We start from the raw sequence: 6828 nt of genomic DNA, 5'->3' as shown, positions 1-6828 counted from the left end.
ATAGTATACACAAAATCAATCAATGTTTAGTCTAAAAGTGTGGGCAAAGAGATTTTCCTACAACTGGTACAGGAAATACCTTCACACAGGATATATTAGGAACATGGTATGTAAAAACATGTAGCTACTCATAATAACTTGAGTTTGTGGTATTTTTAATAGTTTACAAAGTACAGGCATACTTTGGAGATATTGAGGGTTCGGTTCCAGCAAAAAAGCAAACATCACAATAAAATGAGTCAAATGAATTTTTTTGGTTTCCTAATTCATATAAAAGTTATGTTTATACTATTTACTGTGGCTTATTAAGGATGCAATAGCATTATGTCTAAAAAAAACAATGTACATACCCTAATTAAAAAATATTGCTACAAAACACTAACCATCATCTGAGCTTTCAGTGAGTCGTAACTATTTTTCTGGCGGAGGGTCTTGCCTTGATGTTGATGACTGCTGACTGACTAGGGTAGCTATAGCAATTTCCTAAAATAAGACAACAATGAAGTCTGCCACATTGATCTTCCTTTCATAATCAATTTTTCTGTAGCATGTGATAATGTTTGATAGCATTTTACCCACAGCAGAATTTTCAAAGTTGGAGTCAATGCTCTCAAACCCTGCGGCTGTTTTATCAACTAAGTTTGTAGAATATTCTAAGTCTCTTGCTTTCATTTCAATGGTTTTCACAGCATCTCCACCAAGAGTAGATTCCATCTCAGGAAACCACTTCCTTTGCTCATCCATAAGAAGCAACTCCTCATCTATGACAGTTTTATCATGAGATGATAGCAATTCAGTCATATCTTAACGCTCTACATCTAATTCTAGTTCTCTTCCTGTTTCCACCTCATCTGCAACTAAGTCTTCCACTGAAGTCTTGAACCCCTCAAAGTCATCCATGAGGGTTGGAATCGTCTTCCAAACTCCTCTAAATGTTGATATTTTGACCTCTTTCAATAAGTCATGAATGTTCTTAATGGCCTCTAGAATGATGAATCCTTTCCAGAAGGTTTTCAATTTACTTTGCCAAGGTCCATCAGAGGAATCACTATCTATGGCAGCTATAGCTTTATGAAATGTATTTTTTAACTAGTAAGACTTGAAAGTCAAAATTACTTCTTGATCCTTGGGCTGAAGAATGGATGTTGTGTTAGCAGGCATGAACACAATACTAATCTCATTGTACATCTCCATCAGGGCTCATGGATGACCAGGTTCACTGTCAGTGAGCAGTAATATTTTGAAAGGAATCCTCCCCCACCCCCTCCCCAAGCAGTAGGTCTCAACAGTAGGCTTAAAGTATTCAGTAAACCATGTTATAACCAGATGTGCTCTAGTCTAAGTCTTGTTGTTCTGTTACAGAACACAGGTAAAGTGGATTTAGCATAATTCCTAAGGGCCCTAGGATTTTCAGAATGGTCAATGAGCATTGGCTTCATCTTCAAGTCACCAGCTACATTTAGCCCCTAAAGAGAGTCAGTCTGTCCTTTGAAGCTTTGAAGACAGGCATTGATTTCTCCTTTCTAGCTATGGAAGTCCTAGATGGCAATTTCTTCCAACAGGCTATTTTGTCTACATTGAAAATCCATTGTTTAGTATAGCTACCTTCATTAATTCTCTTAGCCTAGAACTCCTGAATAATTTATTGTAGCTACTACATCAGCACTTGCTGCTTCACCTTACACTTTTATGTTATGGAAATGACTTCTTTCCTTAAACCTCATGAACAAACCTCTGCTAGCTTCCAACTTTTCTTCTGCAGCTTCCTCACCTTCTCAGCCTTCATAGAATTGAGGAGACTTAGGGCCTTGGTCTAGATTAGGCTTTAGCTTAAGGGAATGTTGTGGCTGGTTTGATCTTCTATCCAGACCACTCAGACTTTCTCCATATCAACAGTAAGGTCTGTTTCACTTTCTGGTTTATCATTTGTGTGTTCACTGGAATAGCACTTTCAATTTCCTTTAAGAACTTTTCCTTTGCATTTACAACTTGGTTAACTGTTTGGTGCAAGAGACATAGCTTTCAGCCCATCTTGGCTTTTGACATGCCTTCCTCACTAATCTTTAATCATTTCTAGCTTTTGACTTAAAGTGAGAGATCTGTGACTCTTTCTTTCACTTGAACACTTAGAAGCCAGTATAGGGTTATTTTTTGGCTTAATTTCAATACTGCTGTGTTTCAGGGACTAAGGAGGCTTGAAGAGAGGAAGAGAGATGGGGGAATGGTCAGTGGATGGAGCAGTCAGCATGCACACAACCTCTACAGATGAGGTTCACCATCTTATATGGGTACAGATTGTGGTGCCCCCAAACAGTTACAATAGTAACACCAAAGATTACTGATCATAGATCACTATAAAAATATAATAATGAAAAAGTTTGAAATATTGCCAGAATTACCAAAATGTGACACAAAGACACAAAGTGAGAAATGCTGTTGGGAAAAATGGTGCCAATAGACTTGCTCAATGCAGGGTTGCCAGCAACCTTCAATTTGTAAAAAACAAACAAACAAACAAACAAAAAACCACCTGCAGTATCTCCAAAGTGCAATAAAGCAAAGCTCAATAAAATGAGATATGCCTGTAATTTCATATTTTTTTAACATTTTATTAAGACGAGCTCTGTAAGATTCCCACTTAAAAGAGATAAAGTTATTAAAGCAAGACTCTAAATGATGAGGTCTTGTCATTTCAGCCATGTCTGTCTGGGTCTTTAGAGAGATATTATGACTGACTAGTGGGGCAGACAACCAACTCCCAGTAAACAGTTTCCCCCAAGCTGCTGCTTAATGATTTTATCATTCTAAGTGGTAGAGAGGGAAATAAAGTCAAGATTCTCAAAGTTGGCCCAAAGAAAACTGGATGGAAGTTGAAAGAATGGATTATTCTGCAAATAAATTAATGGAGACCTTTTTTTAAATGTATACTCATGCCTTGTCTGGTTGTTAGGAAGAGGTTGGCTGATCTAATCAATAAGGAGGAAGCCAAAATAAGGAAATAAACCCTTTAAAAATAAGAGTGTGGTAGTGTTAGAACATGGACACAAATTCTTCAACACTCCACCCATCAAGAGATAGTGTCTATGCCCCTTCCCCTTGACAATTTAGGTGGAATTGTGACTGCTACCATCAGAGACTACAATGGACATAACACCAAATGATTTCTGAGGATAGTTCATATAAAACCATGCAATTTGCCCTCGTTTCATTGGAACACTTGCTTTTGGAGACCCAAGCTCCAAGTTTGACTACCTTTAAGTCTTCATGCCATGAAGAAGCCCAAACCACCAAAAGAATCATCCAGAAGTCTCCAGATGATTCCAACCCCCCAGACATTCAAGTCACTCACAGCCATCTGGGTCTTCCCAACTATGGCCCAAATATTGTAGAGACAAACTATACCCACTGTACCCTTTCTAAACTTCTGATTCACAGAACCTGGGAGCATAAGAAAATAGTGTTTGTTTTGTACCCTTAAGCTTTGGGATAGTTTGTTACATGGTAATAGATAACAGATATAAAGGATAATTTTGATATATGTCTGAACAGGGCTTTATTCCCCAATTCTTTATTGGAGTAAGAGTTTGGTGAAACAAGTAAGAGTCAGAGAGAGAGAGAGAGAGGGAGGGAGAGGGAAAGAGGAAGGGAAGGAGGGAAAAAAGGAGAGGGAGACCCAGTTTGCTTTATAATGGATACTAAGTAGCTAAGAGAGGCAGTCAAAAGTAGCAAGATAAAGTTTTGGTGTTTTTATAGCTGATTCCCTCTGGAAAATGTGAAGATCTAAATTTCCCCATCATACTCATTGTAAGGGCCAGAATGATCTGTTGCCTTTTCTGCTTCAATAACAGAAACAGAAGAACCTTGCTTATCCTTTAAAGAATGCAGTCAGAATCTTGGAGGGACAGCATCGTAGTAGAAAATGCAGAGAAACATGGAGGATGAGGGGGGAGGGAGAAAGAGGGGAGAGAGAGACTCCAAAATACACATCTGAGTTAGATGTCATGTGCACCAACAAATGAGTCTAGAAAATTTTGCACCATGTTCTAGGCTCATCTAGACTCATTATGATTCCTTCTGATAATGGTTACAGAAACATTAAGGGATATATTTTGGAAGATTCTTCTAGTACACTGTTAAGTAGCTGTTTTTGGAAATTAACTCCAGTTAATCAGTTTTAAAATCTGCCAGCAAAGTTGCTGAACTGTAAAAGAAGACTAAAATGAGAAAGTTGACATGGGTGAGGCTCTCGCAAGGAAACAGAGTGGCCACAACTAGCAGTTAGGGTGGCATCTCGGCCTCAGCTTCGGACTCAGAGAGCAGCAGGAGTGTTGGAGGGCAAGTCAGGGAAGTCTAGACTCAGAAGTTACACACCCTCACTTGCCAGTTTCTAACACCTAGTTCAGTGCTTCCAGCCATCTAGAAAGAAGAATAAAACAACCACAGTGAACTGAATTGGGTCATCTAGATACAAACAGGATATCTTGAGTTAAAAAAAAAAAATGAGTATAGGAATGGAAACTAATTTTAGTTGCTGTGAAGTTGTACAATCATCAAAGACAAATTCCACTTCCCCACTTAATTTTGGGGAGTTGAGATACAGTAAAATGTAGAGAGGAATCACCTAAAAGCCTAATCCAGCAGACTGCTATCAATTCTCAGAGAAAGCCACGTTTTTAGATTTTGGAGGCTTCACTTCTTTCTCACCAGGGGTTTCTAGTTCTTCTAGGAATCTCCTCTGTTTATTTGTAACTAAAAAAAAAAAAAAAAATCAGTCTTTAAATTTCATCTGACCAGGTCCCTGCTACACATAATAAAAAGAAGGTGATACTTTTAGAATCTGTTAACAAATTTCAGCGTAGAAAAGAAAATCATGTCTTGACAATGACAAGACCTGACATAGAAATAAAGGCAGAAATAAAGAAAACAAGACATTGTTTATTTGCATTTTAATAGAGTAAGAATCCCATTTTGAAAACTGCTGCAGTTTCGTTTTAAACCGAGCCATGTTTGAGTACACCCATTTCAGCATTTTTAAACACCTCTGTTTTCCATTAAACCACTGCACACATTTAATTTCCTCAATTGAAACTCCACTGAGATAACAACATACAGAAAAAAGCATGAGCATTTTGGGCAATCCACCGACAGACGTAATAGCATTCGTGGGGCATGTTCCATCTCAGTGCCCCAAAAAAGCACCGAATCTGACAAAACAGATTCTTACTCTCCTAAATGGACAGCCTCCACTCCACTAGCTCAAGATGACTACATAATATTACTACTTTTTAAAGGAGAGTTTCCTTTATATGTGCTTCCTTTCTCCTTGGCTCTAAACCAAATGAATTATGTTAGCTCCAGTATTTTATTTTGCCCAGTGACATTGTAAATCATACTGAACATCGAAACAATCTCTGTTGTTGAAATAGTTTTTACCAAATATTTACAACTGGTAATGTGAAAGGCTTGTGGTATTCATTCACATAGGAAAGAAACTAGAAAATTGAAACTGTTGAACTACTGTTTATGTAATCAGGTTTATAACTTCTAATTTTAAGTTAGTGCCACTTATTCCTCTGTTAGGAAACTAACTTTCACTAAAGTTGATTAGAAATAAATGCATTACACTGAGATTATCCTGCCCGTCAATAAAACTGATCCTAGGATGTTTTGATGCCCGGCACTCTAAAGCTCATAAATCTTGAAAATAACATTGCCAATTCATAATTTTCTCAAAATCAATCTCCCTCTTCCTCCTTCCCCTCCTATTCCAGGGAAGAAATTATCCCTAGTCTTTTTCATGACTGATGTCTCTGTTTCTATTCTTACTTTCATCTATTGCTGCTTTTTTTCAGAGAAGTCCTTCCCTACTGAAAGACACTGTAAAAGTTGAAAGACATACGCTTTCAGGAATGAACAGACCTGGGTTCAGATCTTGATAACTTACTGCTTCCTGGTTCCTAAAGGTGTGACCTTAGGGAAATTACTCACCTTGCCCTTGTAGGTAAAGAGTTTGCAAAACCCTTTTTCCTATGGCATGAAATCTTAACCATGGGTTAACTGTAGCCAAATGAATCCTGCATGGTAAATTGCATCTGGACAGGGAAGAACTATAAACATGCTATGATTACCTGATGCGGAAGCCATAGGTATGGACTTCCCTACCTGTAAAGACTTGAAACTAGCATCCCCTTCCTTGCAAGGACTCTGGAAACTGTTCTCGTGGAGTTGTTCAAAAGCTGTTGGCTTCTGTAAGCATGAGGCTTCTAAGTCAGACCCATTTTGCATCCTCCTGATGAATCACATCTCCTAATACCTGAGCTGTCTGCTGGACTGCTGCTTAGTCTCACATAAAAGAAAAATATATGATGCTTCTCTGCTGGCATGCTGTGTTCCTGTCTTATATATCCTTTTGCATATTTAGTGTCAAATATGGCCTATATAGTTGCATAAGTCTAAATGTTTAACTGAGCCTAAGAAGACCAGTCCCCTCAATGAGCTTCATAGAAGGATCATCAAATCTACCTTCTGATGATACAATGAGGATGAAATCAGACTGCACATACATACATGCACACATGGTGATTCAACTACACCTTTATATGTTTCCCCACATATATAGTATGAGAAAGCTCATCGCATTGGAATTTTATCCCAATTATAACTTAAAATGTTTTTTGTGTATAATTTATGATGTTGGTATTCCCCTAGTAAATGATAAATTTGATGAGGGCAGGGGTCACTGTTTTCATGGTAGCGTTCCCGACTCCCATCAGGAGTGCTGCCGCATAATAGGTATTCAGTGCATGGCTGTTCTTTCCTATTACTGCC

At 38.1% G+C, this 6828-nt stretch overlaps 1 pseudogene; it reads right to left on the bottom strand.

Moving 5' to 3' along the window:
• Positions 1-378: 378 nt before the first annotated feature.
• On the bottom strand, positions 379-6285 carry LOC110570512 (annotated as a pseudogene).
• Positions 6286-6828: the final 543 nt, after the last annotated feature.

This window comes from Neomonachus schauinslandi, chromosome 5 (genome assembly GCF_002201575.2).
Source record: "Neomonachus schauinslandi chromosome 5, ASM220157v2, whole genome shotgun sequence".
NCBI lineage: Eukaryota > Metazoa > Chordata > Mammalia > Carnivora > Phocidae > Neomonachus > Neomonachus schauinslandi.
The sequence above is the reverse complement of the archived record's forward strand: the minus strand, read 5'-3'. Positions and strand labels throughout refer to the sequence as shown.